Here is a 23,716-nt window from a genome sequence, read left to right as displayed (position 1 = left end):
ATGTTGCTCTATACCACTGTATTATATTTTACAGCCTACCTGCAGGCCCCACCCATGTTGCTCTATACCACTGTATTGTCTTTTACAGCCTACCTGCAGGCCCCACCCATGTTGCTCTATACCACTGTCTTATCTTTTACAGTCTACCTGCAGGCCCCACCCGTGTTGCTCTATACCACTGTATTGTCTTTTACAGTCTACCTGCAGGCCCCACCCGTGTTGCTCTATACCACTGTATTGTCTTTTACAGTCTACCTGCAGGCCCCACCCATGTTGCTCTATACCACTGTATTGTCTTTTACAGTCTACCTGCAGGCCCCACCCATGTTGCTCTATACCACTGTATTGTCTTTTACAGTCTACCTGCAGGCCCCACCCATGTTGCTCTATACCACTGTATTGTCTTTTACAGTCTACCTGCAGGCCCCACCCATGTTGCTCTATACCACTATATTTTATTTTACAGGAAAATATTATTTAATTTGTTTTACATTTCCATCATCACAACATTAGTGTATAATAGTGATATGTTCAAAACATTGCTGTTTATTTTGCTGTAAATAATTATTTATCTCAGAAAATAAAGCAATGTTAATTCTGTTCTAAATTCATTTTTTTAAAGACAAAAACACTAGTAGGAAACACAAGGGGGGGAAATGGCAGCTGTACAGATAAGTCTGTCTTCTAAAACACGTCAGAAAGCAGTTAAGATATGTGATGGCAAACATTTAGTAGTGAATTACATTTAGTAGTGGATTACATTTAGTAGTGAATTACATTTAGTAGTGGATTACATTTAGTAGTGGATTACATTTAGTAGTGGATTACATTTAGTAGTGGATTACATTTAGTAGTGGATTACATTTAGTAGTGGATTACATTTAGTAGTGAATTACATTTAGTAGTGGATTACATTTAGTAGTGAATTGCATACATGTGTAACTTTATCACCTGATGTGCGCCGCAGCACAGAGACTGTGATAGAATGCTATGGACTCACCAGCTCCCACGTTATCCTGTTGTGCTCTTTACAACCAACACGTGACTGGCTCAACTGTTCTGGGGAACTGCGGTAAGCTTCATGTCAAATATGCTTTATCTCCTAAAAAAATTGCACATGTCAACTGCGGGTACCCACTTAAAAAGCTGCTACAAACATTCAAATGTATTTAAAAACATCAAATAAATTGTATTGACCGTAGTGATGCACCAATGACATTTTTGGCCGATATCGATATCCGATATTTTCCTTCCTTGCCAAAAAACCTGATACCAATACTTAAAATGTTAGCGGAATTAAGCATTCTAGTACAGTTAAATATTTAGCACACACAGACGCAGTGGTCTAAGGCACTACATCTCAGTGCAAGAGGCATCACTACAGTCCTTGGTTCAAATCCAGGCTGTATCACATCCAGCCGTGATTGAGAGTCCCATAGGGAGGCGCACAATTGGCCCAGCATCGCCCGGGTTTGGCTGTCATCGTAAATAAATAAGACATTTTTCTTAACTGACTTGCCTAGTTAAATAAAGGTTACACACACCACACTGACCAAAACGTTATTTTGTTGGCATTTACGTATGTCCCCAATACGAGTAAAACATGATTAAAACCTATTTCTTTCACTTACTTGCTGTGCTGTTTCATTGTTCATTTGTTCAGACGTTTCATTCTCAACCAGGATATCTATGGAACGCCGTTTGGGTCTTTGCATGTCAAAAAAGATACACTTCAAATAACTCTATTTGATGTGTCAAATAAGCTTGTTGACCAATCGGAACCTGAATATGACTGCACGTCACAAAATAATTTAATGTGTTCATTTACTTTTTAACGTAGTTATTACACATTGATTCCACTATCACTCGTATTTCATATGTCACAACGATTCATCGATACGTATGCTATGATGCTGGTAAAGTTGTCTCGCGCACCTACAGTGCCTGTCATAAAAAAAGCGAGCTAACTCATGGATGCAAACAACGTTCTTCCCCAAAAACATAGCAAACCGACAATCTGTTTCCGTAGCTATCGTAAGCTAGCCAACTATATAGCTAGGTGTCATCTAAAATAGCCCTAATTTATAAGACAGGTTTTATTTGATTAATGGGGGTCGGACCCATCTATCTATGTGACGCTAGCCACAATAAGGATTAGCCACAATAGTGGACTTCATGGTTAGCCTTCAAATTAAAAGTGTCATTGACAGTGATGCAAATTAATACAATCAGTAGAATTATGCCATAATTTAATAGATCATGCTAAACAAGTTTGGAATGTTACAAAAAATAAATAAAAGACAATTAGTTAATTTGACAAAAATCTGTTGAAATCACACTGGATGTATTAGACTTTAGAATTGCATTGGGGGCATACTTAATTCACTGTACAGCCTCACCTATGGATTGTGGCTCAATGACACGGTGTAGTCTACTCCGTGACACCCAGAGAACATTAGCGTCAAAAGCTCTTATGGCGGGACTCTGAAACAACTGAACTGAGCCACATTTACTGTCAACCTGTGTGTACTGAACACTATTCCAGAGGAAAAACAATAGTGTGGATGTTTTGGAGACTGATAGCTGAGGAGGATGTTGGGAATAAATATATTGGGTATTGAGTAGACTGTTACCCCATTTCATTGATCCCCAATCCTTAGGTGAAGCTGCACAGTGTAGTATGAATGTCAATACACACAATAGGCTGACGACAGGGGAGGGGATTTCACATAGTCAGTCCCGCGATAAGAGCTACAACGCTAATATTTAGGTAAACTCTTCAGAGTTGTGTTCTGTGGGTGTCACCAAGTAGACTGATACGCCATTTAATTGCTTCACATTCCAACATTGTTTAACATGATCTAGTCTAAATATAGCATTATTACACCAATTGTAACCTTCTGCATCACTTTCAGAGGTATTTTTTATTTTGAAGGCAAACCGCAAATTCCACTATTCCACTAAATTCCACTACAAGCATTTCACTACACTCACATTAACATCTGCTAACCATGTGTATGTGACAAATAAAATTTGATTTGATTTTGATTTGAATCCTTATTGTGGCTAGATTCACAACACATGAAGGTCAGGTCGAGCCTCACTAGCCAGATGAGGCTAGCTGGCTGCTTATAACATTAGCTTAGGGGCAACAGGGTTAATAGCTGGCTAGCTATTTATTTTCATGAACTAAAATTTTATTTAATAGGTGAACCATAATACTTACTAACAAGGACTCCTAAATCATTGCTAAGAATAGTGGAAATGACTGCAGTTTCTACTGGTCATTGTTTTCATGCTGGTTATATTAGTGCTAGCTAGGTACAAAGCTAACGCTAGCTACCCCATGAGTTGCGTTCTAACAAGTAATGCTTTATTACCAACGCTGTATTGTAAGCACAATGTTCGTTTGCGGTGTTTGCAGACTGTTTTGTACAGTCTTTAGCTTAGTTTGTCTTTTTTTTTTCTCACTCAATTTTATCTGTCTACTAATCTCATGGTACCTCTCTCCCACTCTCCTTCTCCCCCCCCTGTCATCTGCTCTCTCTCCCTCACACTCTCTCCCCCCCGCCCCTCCATCACACTCTCTCCCCCGCTCCCTCCCTCTCCATCACTCTCCCCCCCGCTCCCTCCCTCTCCCCCCCACTCCCTCCCTCTCCCCCCCACTCCCTCCCTCCCTCTCCCCCCCGCTCCCTCCCTCTCCCCCACTCCCTCCCTCCCACTCTCCCCCCCCCCACTCCCTCCCACTCTCCCCCCCGCTCCCTCCTTCTCCATCTCTCTCCCAGCGCTCCCTCCTTCTCCATCTCTCTGTCTTTTAAAGGTCAGTACTACAAACCTACTCTTTGTAAGGGTTTCTCCTGCAGTGTTTTTTTGTCTCCCAAGTACTCTCTTTTAATTACACTCTGTGGGCTCTCTTTTAATTACACTCTGTGGGCTCTCTTTTAATTACTCTGTGGGCTCTCTTTTAATTACTCTGTGGGCTCTCTTTTAATTACACTCTGTGGAGTCTCTGCACTAACCCCCCCGCTCTGTGGGCTCTCTGCACTAACCCCCCCGCTCTGTAGGCTCTCTGCACTAACCCCCCCGCTCTGTAGGCTCTCTGCACTACCCCCCCCGCTCTATGGGCTCTCTGCACTAACCCCCCCGCTCTATGGGCTCTCTGCACTAACCCCCCCCCCCCGCTCTATGGGCTCTCTGCACTAACCCCCCCGCTCTATGGGCTCTCTGCACTAACCCCCCGCTCTATGGGCTCTCTGCACTAACCCCCCCCGCTCTATGGGCTCTCTGCACTAACCCCCCCGCTCTATGGGCTCTCTGCACTAACCCCCCCCCGCTCTATGGGCTCTCTGCACTAACCCCCCCGCTCTATGGGCTCTCTGCACTAACCCCCCCCCGCTCTATGGGCTCTCTGCCCTAACCCCCCCGCTCTATGGGCTCTCTGCACTAACCCCCCGCTCTATGGGCTCTCTGCACTAACCCCCCCGCTCTATGGGCTCTCTGCACTAACCCCCCCCGCTCTATGGGCTCTCTGCCCTAACCCCCCCGCTCTGTGGGCTCTCTGCACTAACCCCCCCGCTCTGTAGGCTCTCTGCACTAACCCCCCCGCTCTGTAGGCTCTCTGCACTACCCCCCCCGCTCTATGGGCTCTCTGCACTAACCCCCCCCGCTCTATGGGCTCTCTGCACTAACCCCCCCCCCCCGCTCTATGGGCTCTCTGCACTAACCCCCCCGCTCTATGGGCTCTCTGCACTAACCCCCCGCTCTATGGGCTCTCTGCACTACCCCCCCCCGCTCTATGGGCTCTCTGCACTAACCCCCCCCGCTCTATGGGCTCTCTGCACTAACCCCCCCGCTCTATGGGCTCTCTGCACTAACCCCCCCGCTCTATGGGCTCTCTGCACTAACCCCCCCCGCTCTATGGGCTCTCTGCCCTAACCCCCCCGCTCTATGGGCTCTCTGCACTAACCCCCCGCTCTATGGGCTCTCTGCACTAACCCCCCCGCTCTATGGGCTCTCTGCACTAACCCCCCCCCCGCTCTATGGGCTCTCTGCCCTAACCCCCCCGCTCTATGGGCTCTCTGCACTAACCCCCCGCTCTATGGGCTCTCTGCACTAACCCCCCCGCTCTATGGGCTCTCTGCACTAACCCCCCCGCTCTATGGGCTCTCTGCACTAACCCCCCCCGCTCTATGGGCTCTCTGCACTAACCCCCCCGCTCTATGGGCTCTCTGCACTAACCCCCCCGCTCTATGGGCTCTCTGCACTAACCCCCCCGCTCTATGGGCTCTCTGCACTAACCCCCCCCCCCCGCTCTATGGGCTCTCTGCCCTAACCCCCCCGCTCTATGGGCTCTCTGCACTAACCCCCCCCGCTCTATGGGCTCTCTGCACTAACCCCCCCGCTCTATGGGCTCTCTGCACTAGCCCCCCCGCTCTATGGGCTCTCTGCACTAACCCCCCCGCTCTATGGGCTCTCTGCACTAACCCCCCCGCTCTATGGGCTCTCTGCACTAACCCCATTTATTAATAAACTTATTCAGAGGGATGATTGTCAGTTGTCCCCTGATTGAACAGCTGTCTCCATGTTATTTCCAGTTCAACTTAGTATAGTCTGGAGAGGAGGAGTTGGAACAGAGGAGAGGAGGCACTGCAGTAAACGTGAGAGAGTTAGGGGAGGAGAGGAGGGATGGATGGAGCGAGGGTTAGGGGAGGAGAGGAGGGATGGATGGAGCGAGGGTTAGGGCAGGAGAGGAGGGATGGATGGAGCGAGGGTTAGGGCAGGAGAGGAGGGATGGATGGAGCGAGGGTTAGGGGAGGAGAGGAGGGATGGATGGAGCGAGGGTTAGGGGAGGAGAGGAGGGATGGATGGAGCGAGGGTTAGGGGAGGAGAGGAGGGATAGATGGAGCGAGGGTTAGGGGAGGAGAGGAGGGATGGATGGAGCGAGGGTTAGGGGAGGAGAGGAGGGATGGATGGAGCGAGGGTTAGGGGAGGAGAGGAGGGAGGGATGGATGGAGCGAGGGTTAGGGGAGGAGAGGAGAGGAGGGATGGATGGAGCGAGGGTTAGGGGAGGAGAGGAGAGGAGGGATGGATGGAGCGAGGGTTAGGGGAGGAGAGGAGAGGAGGGATGGATGGAGCGAGGGTTAGGGGAGGAGAGGAGGGATGGATGGAGCGAGGGTTAGGGGAGGAGAGGAGGGATGGATGGAGCGAGGGTTAGGGGAGGAGAGGAGAGGAGGGATGGATGGAGCGAGGGTTAGGGGAGGAGAGGAGGGATGGATGGATGGAGCGAGGGTTAGGGGAGGAGAGGAGGGATGGATGGAGCGAGGGTTAGGGGAGGAGAGGAGGGATGGATGGAGCGAGGGTTAGGGGAGGAGAGGAGGGATGGATGGAGCGAGGGTTAGGGTAGGAGAGGAGGGATGGATGGAGCGAGGGTTAGGGGAGGAGAGGAGGGATAGATGGAGCGAGGGTTAGGGGAGGAGAGGAGGGATGGATGGAGCGAGGGTTAGGGGAGGAGAGGAGGGATGGATGGAGCGAGGGTTAGGGGAGGAGAGGAGGGATGGAGCGAGGGTTAGGAGAGGAGAGGAGACATGAGAGGGAGATGGATCCTAATCAGAAATCTGCAGGGACACAATAATAAAACTGCCCGACATCAAATGTCAACGGAGAGAGAGAAAGAGATGTAGGCTGGAAAGAGAAAGTGAGTAACATGGAGGGAAAGGAAAAATGCAATTCTCTGATAAGTTAAATGTTTCCCCATCGGAGTGAAAGAAGCTCGGGGTTAGATGTGTGTGTGTGTGTATGTGTGTGTGTGTGTGTGTGCGCACGTGTTTCTCTCTATAGCCATAAAGCCTTGAGTCAACCTTGACTTCACTCCAACAGAGTCATATTAAATCCAAACCAAATGTTCTCTATCACACACACACACACACACCATTCTGTGCAGTGAGATTATAAAACCAAGTTATCCTCTCTTTCATTTGACTTGTCTTTATGGGCTCATCCCTGAGGATATCTGGAGACTCACTCTCTCTCCACCCTCTCTACTCCTGGAACAATGTACGCAGTATGAGAAACAACAGAGAGAGATGTAGGGGTATACTGTAGGAGAGGAAGGAGTAGTGAGGGGGAGAGAGAGATGGAGGGGTATACTGTAGGAGAGGGAGGAGTAGTGAGGGGGAGAGAGATGGAGGGGTATACTGTAGGAGAGGGAGGAGTAGTGAGGGGGAGAGAGAGATGGAGGGGTATACTGTAGGAGAGGGAGGAGTATACTGTAAGAGAGGGAGGAGTAGTGAGGGGGAGAGAGAGATGGAGGGGTATACTGTAGGAGAGGGAGGAGTAGTGAGGGAGAGAGAGATGGAGGGGTATACTGTAGGAGAGGGAGGAGTAGTGAGGGGGAGAGAGAGATGGAGGGGTATACTGTAGGAGAGGGAGGAGTAGTGAGGGGGAGAGAGAGATGGAGGGGTATACTGTAGGAGAGGGAGGAGTAGTGAGGGGGAGAGAGAGAGATGGAGGGGTATACTGTAGGAGAGGGAGGAGTATACTGTAGGAGAGGGAGGAGTAGTGAGGGGGAGAGAGAGATGGAGAGGTATACTGTAGGAGAGGGAGGAGTAGTGAGGGGGAGAGAGAGATGGAGGGGTATACTGTAGGAGAGAGGACTAGTGAGGGGGAGAGAGAGATGGAGGGGTATACTGTAGGAGAGGGAGGAGTAGTGAGGGGGAGAGAGATGGAGGGGTATACTGTAGGAGAGAGAGGAGTAGTGAGGGGGAGAGAGAGATGGAGGGGTATACTGTAGGAGAGGGAGAGCGAGATATGGAGGGGTATCTGTAGGAGAGGCAGACAGATATGGAGGGGTATACTGTAGGAGAGGGAGGGAGATATGGAGGGGTATACTGTAGGAGAGGGAGAGAGATATGGAGGGGTATACTGTAGGAGAGGGAGGAGTAGTGAGGGGGAGAGAGAGATGGAGGGGTATACTGTAGGAGAGGAAGAGAGAGATGGAGGGGTATACTGTAGGAGAGGGGGAGAGAGAGGAGTAGTGAGGGGGAGAGAGAGATGGAGGGGTATACTGTAGGAGAGGGGGAGAGAGACATGGAGGGGTTGCAAAAGAGAGGAAGAGAAGAGAGTTGAACAGGAGTCAGGAGACACCCGAGGTCGAAGTTGCCCTTAAGCACAGATCTAGGATCAGTTGATCCTCTCCATAACCTCAGTGAAAATCCTACAATACAAGCTACATCTACACAGGGTTTGCTCACGCTAACCAGCTTCAGTTAGTTTCACATTCCAACTCTGGCTTCATCCGTACTACAATGGTGGATATTGCTTGTCCTTCTGACACCTACTGTAGCAGGCTTGTAACTGCGTGTGCATGTTGCGCATGGTTAGACGCACAGAGAACTCGTCATTGAGACAACAGTGAAACAAGTGTCAGTGGCACATTTTCAGTTGTTCCCAAATCAAAATGAAAGAATAGTTATCTGGCAGTTTCAATAGGCTACAGTGTGAAAGAGGCTGACAATTATATTAGTCATCATTATTGCAGCCTGGTGTGAACGAGCACCTTTTTACCCAGCTTACAGCTACAAAAGTTACTGTGCGTGAAGTTTCAAATGCATTGTCATTACTAAATGTGTCAAATTACACATTACCATTGTCATTACTAAATGTGTCAAATTACACGTTACCATTGTCATTACTAAATGTGTCAAATTACACATTACCATTGTCATTACTAAATGTGTCAAATTACACATTACCATTGTCATTACTAAATGTGTCAAATTACACATTACCATTGTCATTACTAAATGTGTCAAATTACACATTACCATTGTCATTACTAAATGTGTCAAATTACACATTACCATTGTCATTACTAAATGTGTCAAATTACACATTACCATTGTCATTACTAAATGTGTCAAATTACACATTACCATTGTCATTACTAAATGTGTCAAATTACACATTAACATTGTCATTACTAAATGTGTCAAATTACACATTACCATTGTCATTACTAAATGTGTCAAATTACACATTAACATTGTCATTACTAAATGTGTCAAATTACACATTACCATTGTCATTACTAAATGTGTCAAATTACACATTACCATTGTCATTACTAAATGTGTCAAATTACACATTACCATTGTCATTACTAAATGTGTCAAATTACACATTAACATTGTCATTGCTAAATGTGTCAAATTACACATTACCATTGTCATTACTAAATGTGTCAAATTGCACATTACCATTGTCATTACTAAATGTGTCAAATTACACATTAACATTGTCATTACTAAATGTGTCAAATTACACATTACCATTGTCATTACTAAATGTGTCAAATTACACATTACCATTGTCATTACTAAATGTGTCAAATTACACGTTACCATTGTCATTACTAAATGTGTCAAATTACACATTAACATTGTCATTACTAAATGTGTCAAATTACACATTACCATTGTCATTACTAAATGTGTCAAATTACACATTACCATTGTCATTACTAAATGTGTCAAATTACACATTAACATTGTCATTACTAAATGTGTCAAATTACACATTAACATTGTCATTACTAAATGTGTCAAATTACACATTACCATTGTCATTACTAAATGTGTCAAATTACACGTTACCATTGTCATTACTAAATGTGTCAAATTACACATTAACATTACTATTTTTTTTACACTAAAAAAACATTTGATAAATCAAATAATTAAATCACCCTTTCTCAAATGAAGGGGATGATGGCGATCTTTGCGAGAGTGAGGGAATCTGATTTAATTGGTCTTCAAGTCGCGGCTCAGACACTTCATGCAGGATAAAGGGAGTTAGCCTGCCCTGGAGAGGGATTCGTTGCCATAGAAATGTACCTGGCCAAAAGGCCCGTCACTTTTGTGGGACTGGTCATGAGTTCTTTCTCCGTCATACCATCATCATGTTGCTCTCCTTCCTGAATGAGGACAGGAGGTTAACCTCTCTGCGCACCGAATGAATGAAATTCCACAACATACGGTGATCGCTACATAAATAGTCATATTAAACATTCATGAAAATACAAGTGTCTCACATCTATCGAAAGCCTAGAATCTTGCAAATCCAACTGCGTTGTCAGATTTTAAAAAATACGATGCGATTATCTGAGGATAGAGCCCCATAAAAAACAACTATTTCAACCAGCACAGGCGTAACATCATCACAAACTGCAATAAAATAAATTGTTTACCTCTGAAGACCTTCCTCTGTTTGCAATCCCAATGCTCATTGTTACACAATGAATGGTCTTTTGTTTGATAAAATCTTTTTTTTTTTTGTTGCGAAACATTTTGTGAACCGCTTGTGTCGTGAATTCCGTCTCATTCCATTTTCGACGACACATTCCAGGTAAATAACCCACACAGAACGTGACTTTTCCAGTCATGTTTGGTGTCATTGCAATCAACTGGTTTGTTTGTAACACAACCAAACCTGATGGGTCATTTCGCGGGACGTATTGACTGAAAGAAACCGATTTGAAGACAAGTAATGACATCATTGTGCACCAATGATTTGCCCGCTGTTTCGTTGATTGACTGTATTTTAACCCAATGGCCACTGATCGTCTTGAAATCTAGCTGGGTAGATAGCCAAGGAGCTGAGGTAAACGGCAATATGTAATGTTTATGTGTTGGAAGACCAACCCATGTAGTAAACTCCGGCGTAAAGAGGGTCATTTGCCATAAAAGTTTCATACCGGAAGGAGCAACGCATGTTGCACACAGCATTGTTTTGGTAAAGCGCATATTCAGCTGTTTATCAATCATTATGGCAACTAAGTTAGGGAAAGCTAAATCTAAGTCTAGATATACAGATGTACATACAATTTTAAAAGAAATTGATCGAGGACGATTCAATATTTTTGGAACGGAGAGGACATCGTTTTGGACTGGTAAGTTCTTCTCACGCTAATGCCGTTGTTTGAAATGAATCATTTAAAATATTATTTGTGAAATGAAATAGCCTATTTGAGGCTGTTGAGGGGAGGGCAGGCCCACAGCAATGGCCAAAGTGAAATGGAGACAGTAGATACAGCTGGTCTGTCATAACATAATAGAGACAGTAGATCTAGCTGAAATGTCATAATATAAATGAGACAGTAGATCTAGCAGGTCTATAATAATATATTCAACCTTATGTTCCCTGTACTCTATATATATATATATATATATATATATATGTTTATTATACCTGTTGATACAGGGCTCATATGTGAAACTATTCTAACTGAAAATTTTCTTTCACAGTGACACTGACTCCGAATGGGAGCCCCCAGTGCCAAGGTGTCCACCCCCCACTGAAGCTGGTTCATCAGCTCCTGCCACAAGTGGTGTTCATCTGCCCAAATGTATTTCTGCAGGCATGGATGTGCTATGGCACCTGGCATCAGCAGCACAATATTGTGTAGAGGACTGAGGGTCTTCCAAATATTGAAAGTGTTATTTTGTAAATGGGGGGTGTGTTAGAATACCATTTTGGTATTTTGTATATAGTTATTCCATTCAAAATGTATAACTTCACAAATTTGGCCACTTGGGTACATTTGGGCTACTTGTGTGGGACACCTGGGTGACTTCATGAGAAATGTCATGTAGCACACTCATTTTGGAAGTTATCATTCTGAAACTTTGCACAAGTACTGTTGCCCACTTATATTTTTCACTGAAATTGTCCCCATCCTCCTATCTGAATGTTTGTTTTATCTTGTTCATTTTAAAGATGATACAACAATTAAAAGAAAACATGTTTTTTTATTGTATTATCTAAACCAGATCTAGTGTGTTATATTCTCCTACATTCAACTCACAAACTTCAGTGCTTTTTTCCAAATGGTACCAAGAATATGCATAGCTCTAAGAGGTTTTAACAGACTGTACCCCCCTCCCTCTCTCCACAGTGAGGGATAGAGGCAGAGGGCTATAAAAGTGTAATTTGCTCAATTTTCTTCGGGAAACCAAATTTACTTTCTCTCCTCGTTTCAATCTGTTAACATTCAGACGGCCGGCGCAGGCAGATAGAGCATTACCCACACATGCCTGCAACTAACAACCCTCTCACTCACTATACGCACGTACTCCAATTCAGCCCGTAATGGGCTAGTAAAAGTGAGAGAGAGAGAGGACAGAGAAAGAAAGAGAGAGAGAGGACAGAGAGCGAGAGAGAGGACAGAGAGAGAGAGAGGGGACAGAGATAGAGAGAGAGGACAGAGAGAGAGAGGACAGAGAGAGAGAGAGAGGACAGAGAGAGAGAGAGGACAGAGAGAGAGAGAGGACACAGAGAGAGAGAGGACACAGAGAGAGAGAGAGGACAGAGAACAGAGAGAGAGGACAGAGAACAGAGAGAGGACAGAGAGAACAGATAGAGGACAGAGAGTGGGCATTTCAAGAGTGGGCAGGCATGTCTGCCTGAATTCAATTAGTGTCTGTTTCAGTTATTTTCTGTCTTTTTAAAAAACATCGCTCTCATCCTCCTTCCCTATATTTCTCTCTCACCTCCATTTCCTTCGGTGGTCTCTGAGCTAATAGCTCCCTCCTTTGTTCTGGTAGAATAATGTACTGCTGTAAGGCTAGCTACTAGTGTAGTGGTGGCTGGAACACAATGACAATAGAACAGTCGAGAGGATTTTAGTTGTTAGCCCAGCCTCACTCTGATCCCACTCACTAATTACACTGGTTTCCATGCACACCACAATTATACCCAGCACACACGCTGATGCTGCTGCTGACATTATCTCCGCTACACTCAACACAGTGCGCGCGCACACACACACACACACACACACACACACACACACAAAAACATCAGAGGAAGATAGCTGGATATTTAAATCTAGATTGTTCGTCTCGGTAGCTCCATAAATTTACTAAACTAAGGGGTTATTCATGTTCATTCACATCAAGTCGTCTCAACTCTGCATGGGCCTCAGTTCCCGGTCAGATGAAAGTTTAGCATTCGTGACAACTACAACTTTACCACAACACCTCTAACCACTACTACTACATCTCTACCACTACAACTCTAACCACTACTACTACACCTCTACCACTACACCTCAAACCTCTACTACTACACCTCTAACCTCTACCACTACACCTTTACCACTACACCTCTAACCTCTAACCTCTACTACTACACCTCTAACCTCTACCACTACAACTTTACCACTACACCTCTAACCTCTACACCTCTAACCTCTACCACTACACCTTTACCACTACACCTCTCCCACTACACCTCTAACCACTACACCTCTACCACTACACCTCTAACCACTACTACTACTACTACTACACCTCTAATCACTACTACTACACCTCTACCACTACCACTACACCTCTAACCACTACTACTACACCTCTACCACTACCACTACACCTCTAACCTCTACACCTCTACTAGCACTTGTCAAGGGTGGAACAGATCAGCACCTCAAGAGTAAATGTCAGTTGGCTTTTCATAGCCGATCAACACCTCATCTACACCTCCATTACTACTGAACCTCCACTATTACACCTCCACTACTACTACACATCAAATACTACACCTACTACTACACCTCCACTACTACCACTACACATCCACCACTACAACTACACCGCCACCACTACAACTACTACTACACCACCTCCACAACTACTACTATACCTCCACTACTACTACACCTCCACTACTACTACCACCACACCTCCTACAACAATTACTAACACCACACATCCTACAACAATTACTACCACCACACCTCCTCCTACTAACACTACACCTCCTCCTACTAACACTACACCTCCTCCTCCTACTAACACTACACTTCCTACCACTACCACACTTCCTACTCCTACTAACACCACACCTCCTCCTACTAACACCACACCTCCTCCTACTACCACCACACCTCCTACTAACACCACACCTCCTACTAACACCACACCTCCTCCTACTAACACCACACCTCCTCCTACTATCACCACACCTCCTCCTACTAACACCACACCTCCTCCTACTAACACCACACCTCCTCCTACTAACACCACACCTCCTCCTACTACCACCACACCTCCTCCTACTACCACCACACCTCCTCCTACTACTAACACCACACCTCCTCCTACTACTAACACCACACCTCCTCCTACTACTAACACCACACCTCCTCCTACTACTACTAACACTACACCTCCTCCTCCTACACCACCTCCTCCTACACCTTCTCCTCCTCCTACTACTACACCTCCTCCTACTACTACACCCCCTCCTCCTACTCCTACACCTCCTCCCCCTACTACTACACCTCCTCCTCCTCCTCCTACTACTACACCTCCTCCTCCTACTACTACACCTCCTCCTCCTACTACTACTACTACACCTCCTCCTACTACTACTACTACTACTACACCTCCTCCTACTACTACTACTACTACTACTACACCTCCTCCTACTACTACACCTCCTCCTACACCTCCTCCTCCTACTACTACACCTCCTCCTCCTACTACTACACCTCATTCTACTACTACTACACCTCCTCCTACTAACACTACACCTCCTCCTCCTACTAACACTACACCTCCTACCACTACCACACTTCCTACTCCTACACCTCCTCCTCCTACTACCACTAAACCTCCACACCACTACACCTCCTACACATCCACATCACTACACCTCCTACACATCCACATCACTACACCTCCTACACATCCACATCACTACACCTCAGCACCTCTACAACACAAATACTACTACACCTCCACAGCTCCACTACTACTACACCTCCACCACTAAACCTCTACAACTACTCCACCACCCCCACAACTACTCCACCTCCACAACTACTCCTCCACTACACCTCCACTACTAGTACTACTACACCCCACTACAACTACACCTCCACTACTAGTACTACTACACCCCCACTACAACTACACCTCCACTACTACTACTACTACTACTACACAACTACTACTACTACACCTCCACTACTACTACTACTACACCTCCACTACAACATCTCCACTACAACACCTCCACTACTACTACAACACCTCCACTACAACACCTCCACTATAACTACAACACCTCCACTACAACACCTCCACTACTACTACAACACCTCCACTACTACTACAACACCTCCACTACTACTACAACATCTCCACTACTACTACAACAACACCTCCACTACTACTACAACACCTCCACTACTACTACAACACTACTACTACTATTACTATGACAACAACACCACTACTACTACTATTACTATTACTACTACTACTACTACTACTACTACAGCACCTCCACTACTACTACTACTACTACAGCACCTCCACTACTACTACTACTACTACAACACCTCCACTACTACTACACCTCCACTAATACTACTACAACACCTCCACTACTACTACAACAACTCCACTACTACAACACCTCCACTACTACTACTATTACTACTACTACAACAACACCTCCACTACTACTACTACTAGAGGTCGACCGATTAATCGGAATGGCCGATTAATTAGGGCCGATTTTTTTTACACCTTTATTTAACTAGGCAAGTCAGTTAAGAACACACTCTTATTTTCAATGACGGCCTAGGAACGGTGGGTTAACTGCCTCTTTCAGGGGCAGAATGACAGATTTTCACCTTGTCAGCTCGGGGGATCCAATCTTGCAACCTTACAGTTAACTAGTCCTTGTGCACTCCACAAGGAGACTGACTGCCTGTTATGCGAATGCAGTAAGCATAACAGTTGCTAGCTAGCATTAAACCTATCTTATAAAAACAATATATCAATCATAATCACTAGTTAACTACACATGGTTGACGATATTACTAGATATTATCTAGCGTGTCCAAATCTGACTGAGCATACAAGCATACAAGTATCTAAGTATCTGACTGAGCGGTGGTAGGCAGAAGCAGGCGCGAAAACATTCATTCAAACAGCACTTTTGTGCGTTTTACCAGCAGCTCTTCGTTGTGCGTCAAGCATTGCGCTGTTTATGACTTCAAACCTATAAACTCCCGAGATGAGGCTGGTGTAACCGAAGTGAAATGGCTAGCTAGTTAGCGAGCGCTAATAGCGTTTCAAACGTCACTCGCTCTGAGCCTGTGGTTGTTTCCCTTGCTCTGCATGGGTAACGCTGCTTCAAGGGTGGCTGTTGTCGTTGTGTTGCTGGTTCAAGCCCAGGGAGGAGCGAGGAGAGGGACAGAAGCTATACTGTTACACTGGCAATATTAAAGTGCCTATAAGAACATCCAATATTCAAAGGTATATGAAATACAAATGGTATAGAGAGAAATAGTCCTATAATTCCTATAATAACTACAACCTAAAACTTCTTACCTGGGAATATTGAAGACTCATGTTAAAAGGAACCACCAGCTTTCATATGTTCTCATGTTCTGAGTGAGTTACTTAAACGTTAGCTTCCTTAAACTTAGCTTTCTTACATGGCACTTTCACTTTCTTCTCCAACACTTTGTTTTTCATTATTTAAACCAAATTGAACATGTTTCATTATATATTTGAGGCTAAATTGATTTTATTGATGTATTATATTAAGTTAAAATAAGTGTTCATTCAGTATTGTTGTAATTGGCATTATTACAAATACATTTTATTTTATATAAATCGACGGAATAATCGGAATCAGCTTTTTTGGTCCTCCAATAATCGGTATCGGCGCTGAAAAATCATAATCGGCCGACCTCTAACTACTACACCTCCACAACTACTACGACACCACCACTACTACTACTACTACAACTACCACAACCACCACACCTTCTACAACAATTACTACCACCACACCTCCTACTACTACTACACCACCTACTACTGCATCTCCTCCTACTACACCTCCTCCTCTTACTACACGTCATACACACCTCCTCCTACACCACCACTATTTCTACTACTACTACTAATGCTACTACTACTGCCACTACTTCTACTACTACTGCCACTACTTCTACAAATACTGCCACTACTTCTACAAATACTGCCACTACTTCTACTAATACTGCCACTACTTATACAAATACTGCCACTACTTCTACTGACACTACTACTACTGCCACTACTTCTACTGCCACTACTTCTACTGCCACTACTTCTACTACTACTGCCACTACTTCTACTACCACTACTTCTACTGCCACTACTTCTACTACTACTGCCACTACTTCTACTACTACTGCCACTACTTCTACTACTGCTGCCACTACTTCTACTACTGCTGCCACTACTTCTACTACTGCTGCCACTACTTCTACTACTGCTGCCACTACTTCTACTACTGCTGCCACTACTTCTACTACTGCTGCCACTACTTCTACTACTACTTCTACTACTACTGCCACTACTTCTACTACTACTACTGCCACTACTTCTACTTCTACTGCCACTACTTCTACTGCCACTACTTCTACTACTACTGCCACTACTTCTACTACCACTACTTCTACTACTACTGCCACTACTTCTACTACTACTTCTACTTCCACTGCCACTACTTCTACTACTGCTGCCACTACTTCTACTACTGCTGCCACTACTTCTACTACTGCTGCCACTACTTCTACTACTGCTGCCACTACTTCTACTACCACTACTTCTACTACTGCTGCCACTACTTCTACTACTACTGCCACTACTTCTACTACTACTGCCACTACTTCTACTACTACTGCCACTACTGCCACTACTTCTACTGCCACTACTACCACTACTTCTACTGACACTACTACTGCCACTACTTCTACTGCCACTACTTCTACTGCCACTACTTCTACTGCCACTACTTCTACTACTACTGCCACTACTTCTACTACTAATGCCACTACTTCTACTACTAATGCCACTACTTCTACTACCACTACTTCTACTACTACTGCCACTACTTCTACTACTACTGCCACTACTTCTACTACTGCTGCCACTACTTCTACTACTGCTGCCACTACTTCTACTACTGCTGCCACTACTTCTACTACTACTGCCACTACTTCTACTACTACTGCCACTACTTCTACTACTACTGCAACTACTTCTGCCACTACTTCTACTTCTACTGCCACTACTTCTACTACTACTGCCACTACTTCTACTACTACTGCCACTACTTCTACTGCCACTACTTCTACTACTACTGCCACTACTTCTACTACTACTGCCACTACTGCTGCCACTACTTCTACTACTGCTGCCACTACTACTTCTACTACTGCTGCCACTACTTCTATTACTGCTGCCACTACTTCTACTACTACTGCCACTACTTCTACTGCCACTACTTCTACTACTACTGCCACTACTTCTACTGGCACTACTTCTACTGCCACTACTTCTACTACTACTGCCACTACTTCTACTACTACTGCCACTACTTCTACTGCCACTACTTCTACTACTTCTACTGCCACTACTTCTACTACTACTGCCACTACTTCTACTACTACTGCCACTACTTCTACTGCCACTACTTCTACTACTACTGCCACTACTTCTACTGCCACTACTTCTACTACTACTGCCACTACTTCTACTACTACTACTGCCACTACTTCTACTACTACTGCCACTACTTCTACTGCCACTACTTCTACTACTACTGCCACTACTTCTACTACTGCTGCCACTACTTCTACTACAGTGGCCACTACTTCTACTGCCACTACTTCTACTACTACTGCCACTACTTCTACTGCCACTACTTCTACTACTACTGCCACTACTTCTACTACTACTGACACTACTTCTACTACTACTGACTTTTTGTAATTCAGTGTGAGACATTCAATAAGACTTTTCTCCCTACTTTTAAAGTGAGTTGAGAAAACGTGACCCACACCAGATTCTTATTCTCCATATCTCTGATGGCTTCCTTCCATCTCACACTTCAACCCTGTTTAACACTGCAGCTCATCTCTTCCTCTCTCTCTCTACTCAGGATTAGCTTCCCTCCTGAGATAAAAGGGTTTATCTTCACACAAATTAACACTGTGGGAAAGAGTGAGAGGGAGAGTATAAGGAGAGATGGAACAAGAGAAAGACAAGGAGAGACATTTAGACAGTGAAACAAGCGCACATCCAGATCACTCTACTCTTACACACCCCCCCCCCCCCACAGGTGTGTGTGGTGTGTAATCATGTCTAACAACATGTACGAGGGATTGATGAATGGAAGCGCTCAACAAAATGACCTGCAAGTGGTAACACGGCATCATCATCAGCGGATTCTCAGGCGCTGACACACACACACACACACACACACACTGCTGCTGAGGCAGAGCGAAAGTCACATTCAACAGCAAAACGTTTCACTTTCATACCAGAGTCCATTTTTCTAACACAGTAAAGCCACCAGTCAGAGAGGGAGGCAGAGGGAGAGATATTGTCAAAGTAATCTAAAGCTCACTAATATAGATAACTAGAGGAGACAGATACAACGCAGGGAATAGAAGAACGAGGGATGAGATGGGCTGATAGAGACAGAGATCATGTAGATGGATAAAGAGATGTACAGATAGAAGGAGGGATGAGATGGGCTGATAGAGACAGAGATCATGTAGATGGTTAAAGAGGAGATGTACAGATAGAAGAACGAGGGATGAGATGGGCTGATAGAGACAGATCATGTAGATGGTTAAAGAGGAGATGTACAGATAGAAGAACGAGGGATGAGATGGGCTGATAGAGACAGTGATCATGTAGATGGATAAAGAGGAGATGTACAGACAGAAGGAGGGATGAGATGGGCTGATAGAGAGAGATCATGTAGATGGTTAAAGAGGAGATGGGCTGATAGAGACAGAGATCATGTAGATGGTTAAAGAGGAGATGGGCTGATAGAGACAGAGATCATGTAGATGGTTAAAGAGGAGATGGGCTGATAGAAGGAGGGGGAGAAAGACATGGTGCCCCTGATTCACTTAGTCCCTGTAATGTGTGTGTGAGAGACAGAGGGATCCGTGTTCCAGCATCAGCAGGCTGATTAGAGTTTGGGCGGGAAACTGTCACGGGGCACTGCTGCCCTTGTTATTTTGAACCAGTGGGCCAACACACACACACACGGTACTTTGGTTGGGAGTCATCTTGTCAGACAGCGAGAGACCCAAAGACACTAGCTCCCACATAAAAGACCCAGGGTCTTAAATCACACAGCACATTACCATTAAACACTACCGTATTCTAACCGTTTAAACATTTACAATATCAATGTTTAAACCTTAATGCTGATAGTAGATGACAGAGACAATACACTGGTGGTTCGAAGGCTATATTATATACAGCAAACAGAGACAGAACACCAACCACACTGAGGGAGGCAGGCGGGCAGGGAGAGGGAGGGAGGCAGGCAAGGAGAGAGGGAGGGAGGCAGACAGGCAGGCAGGGAGAGAGGGAGGCAGGCAGACAGGCAGGGAGAGAGGGAGGCAGGCAGGCAGGCAGGGAGAGAGGGAGGCAGGCAGGCAGGCAGGCAGGGAGAGAGGGAGGCAGGCAGGGAGGCAGGGAGAGAGGGAGGCAGGCAGGCAGGGAGAGAGGGAGGGAGGCAGGCAGGGAGAGAGGGCGGGAGCGAGGCAGGCAGGCAGGGAGGGAGGGAGGGAGGGAGGGAGGCAGGGAGAGAGAGAGGGAGGCAGGCAGGCAGGCAGGGACAGAGAGAGAGGGAGGCAGGCAGGCAGGGAGAGAGGGAGGGAGGGAGAGAGAGAGGGAGGCAGGCAGGCAGGCAGGGACAGAGAGAGAGGGAGGCAGGCAGGCAGGGAGAGAGGGAGGGAGGGAGAGAGGGAGGGAGGGAGGCAGGCAGGGAGAGAGGCAGGTAGGCAGGGAGAGAGAGAGGCAGGCAGGCAGGGAGAGAGAGAGGGGGCAGGCAGGGAGAGAGAGAGGGAGGCAGGCAGGGAGAGAGGGAGGGAGGCAGGCAGGGAGAGAGGGCGGGAGGGAGGCAGGCAGGCAGGGAGGGAGGGAGGGAGGGAGGCAGGGAGAGAGAGAGGGAGACAGGCAGGCAGGCAGGGACAGAGAGAGAGGGAGGCAGGCAGGCAGGGAGAGAGGGAGGGAGGGAGAGAGAGAGGGAGGCAGGCAGGCAGGCAGGGACAGAGAGAGAGGGAGGCAGGCAGGCAGGGAGAGAGGGAGGGAGGGAGAGAGGGAGGGAGGGAGGCAGGCAGGGAGAGAGGCAGGTAGGCAGGGAGAGAGAGAGGCAGGCAGGCAGGGAGAGAGAGAGGGGGCAGGCAGGGAGAGAGAGAGGGAGGCAGGCAGGGAGAGAGGGAGTGAGGCAGGCAGGGAGAGAGGGAGTGAGGCAGGCAGGGAGAGAGGGAGTGAGGCAGGCAGGGAGAGAGGGAGTGAGGCAGGCAGGGAGAGAGGGAGTGAGGCAGGCAGGGAGAGAGGGAGGGAGGCAGGCAGGGAGAGAGGGAGGGAGGCAGGCAGGGAGAGAGGGAGGGAGGCAGGCAGGGAGAGAGGGAGGGAGGCAGGCAGGGAGAGAGGGAGGGAGGCAGGCAGAGAGGGAGGGAGGCAGGCAGGGAGAGAGGGAGTGAGGCAGGCAGGGAGAGAGAGAGTGAGGCAGGCAGGCAGGGAGAGAGGGAGGGAGTGAGGCAGGGAGAAAAAGTAGAGAAACAAACAAAAGGTCAGTGACTAATGGAGCTGGGGATAGGATGGTGAGGGGGGAGGCCTCTCCATGGCTGGGTTAGGTGGGGATAGGATGGTGAGGGGGGAGGCCTCTCCATGGCTGGGTTAGGTGGGGATAGGATGGTGAGGGGGGAGGCCTCTCCATGGCTGGGTTAGGTGAGGATAGGATGGTGAGGGGGGAGGCCTCTCCTTGGCTGGGTTAGGTGAGGATAGGATGGTGAGGGGGGAGGCCTCTCCATGGCTGGGTTAGGTGAGGATAGGATGGTGAGGGGGGAGGCCTCTCCATGGCTGAGTTAGGTGAGGATAGGATGGTGAGGGAGGGAGGGAGGCCTCTCCATGGCTGGGTTAGGTGAGGATAGGATGGTGAGGGAGGGAGGGAGGCCTCTCCTTGGCTGGGTTAGGTGAGGATAGGATGGTGAGGGGGGAGGCCTCTCCATGGTTGGGTTAGGTGAGGATAGGATGGTGAGGGGGAGGCCTCTCCATGGCTGGGTTAGGTGAGGATAGGATGGTGAGGGGGGAGGCCTCTCCATGGCTGGGTTAGGTGAGGATAGGATGGTGAGGGGGGAGGCCTCTCCAAGGCTGGGTTAGGTGAGGATAGGATGGTGAGGGGGGAGGCCTCTCCATGGCTGGGTTAGGTGAGGATAGGATGGTGAGGGGGGAGGCCTCTCCATTGCTGGGTTAGGTGAGGATAGGATGGTGAGGGGGGGGGAGGCCTCTCCATGGCTGGGTTAGGTGAGGATAGGATGGTGAGGGGGGAGGCCTCTCCATGGCTGGGTTAGTTGAGGATAGGATGGTGAGGGGGGAAGCCTCTCCATTGCTGGGTTAGGTGAGGATAGGATGGTGAGGGGGGAGGCCTCTCCATTGCTGGGTTAGGTGAGGATAGGATGGTGAGGAGGAGGCCTCTCCATTGCTGGGTTAGGTGAGGATAGGATGGTGAGGGGGGGGAGGCCTCTCCATGGCTGGGTTAGGTGAGGATAGGATGGTGAGGGGGGGAGGCCTCTCCATGGCTGGGTTAGGTGAGGATAGGATGGTGAGGGCGGAGGCCTCTCCATTGCTGGGTTAGGTGAGGAGGGGAGGCCTCTCCATTGCTGGGTTAGGTGAGGATAGGATGGTGAGGGGGGGGAGGCCTCTCCATGGCTGGGTTAGGTGAGGATAGGATGGTGAGGGGGGCGGCCTCTCCATGGCTGGGTTAGGTGAGGATAGGATGGTGAGGGGGGAGGCCTCTCCATGGCTGGGTTAGGTGAGGATAGGATGGTGAGGGGGGGGGGGCCTCTCCATGGCTGGGTTAGGTGAGGATAGGATGGTGAGGGGGGAGGCCTCTCCATGGCTGGGTTAGGTGAGGATAGGATGGTGAGGGGGGAGGCCTCTCCATTGCTGGGTTAGGTGAGGATAGGATGGTGAGGGGGGGGAGGCCTCTCCATGGCTGGGTTAGGTGAGGATAGGATGGTGAGGGGGGAGGCCTCTCCATGGCTGGGTTAGGTGAGGATAGGATGGTGAGGGAGGGAGGGAGGCCTCTCCTTGGCTGGGTTAGGTGAGGATAGGATGGTGAGGGGGGAGGCCTCTCCATGGCTGGGTTAGGTGAGGATAGGATGGTGAGGGGGGAGGCCTCTCCATGGCTGGGTTAGGTGAGGATAGGATGGTGAGGGGGGAGGCCTCTCCATGGCTGGGTTAGGTGAGGATAGGATGGTGAGGGGGGAGGCCTCTCCATGGCTGGGTTAGGTGAGGATAGGATGGTGAGGGGGGAGGCCTCTCCATGGCTGGGTTAGGTGAGGATAGGATGGTGAGGGAGGGAGGGAGGCCTCTCCTTGGCTGGGTTAGGTGAGGATAGGATGGTGAGGGGGGAGGCCTCTCCATGGCTGGGTGGCCTCTCCATGGCTGGGTTAGGTAAGGATAGGATGGTGAGGGAGGGAGGGAGGCCTCTCCTTGGCTGGGTTAGGTGAGAAAAGGATGTTGAGGGAGGGAGGCCTCTCCTTGGCTGGGTTAGGTGAGGATAGGATGGTGAGGGAGGGAGGGAGGCCTCTCCATGGCTGGGTTAGGTGAGG

General features: G+C 47.6%; 1 protein-coding gene across 3 annotated transcripts in view; it reads right to left on the bottom strand.

Annotated features, from left to right (window-relative positions):
- Window positions 1–23,716, bottom strand: part of LOC110504416 (protein diaphanous homolog 1) — a 191,138-nt gene that overhangs the window by 65,045 nt on the left and 102,377 nt on the right. Inside the window, exon 1 of one of the 3 annotated variants that reach the window (XM_090219488.1) lies at window positions 1,001–1,020. The exons of the other annotated variants lie outside the window; for them this stretch is intronic. The gene's annotated coding sequence lies outside the window, so the exon portion shown is untranslated. Of the gene's footprint in view, window positions 1–1,000; window positions 1,021–23,716 lie in introns of those variants that run through there. 3 annotated transcript variants of the gene reach the window in all.

The sequence above is a fragment of the Oncorhynchus mykiss genome, chromosome 25, assembly GCF_057628025.1.
Source record: "Oncorhynchus mykiss isolate SJ-2025 chromosome 25, ASM5762802v1, whole genome shotgun sequence".
Classification (NCBI taxonomy): Eukaryota; Metazoa; Chordata; class Actinopteri; order Salmoniformes; family Salmonidae; genus Oncorhynchus; species Oncorhynchus mykiss.
This window is presented reverse-complemented; position numbering and strand designations above follow the sequence as displayed.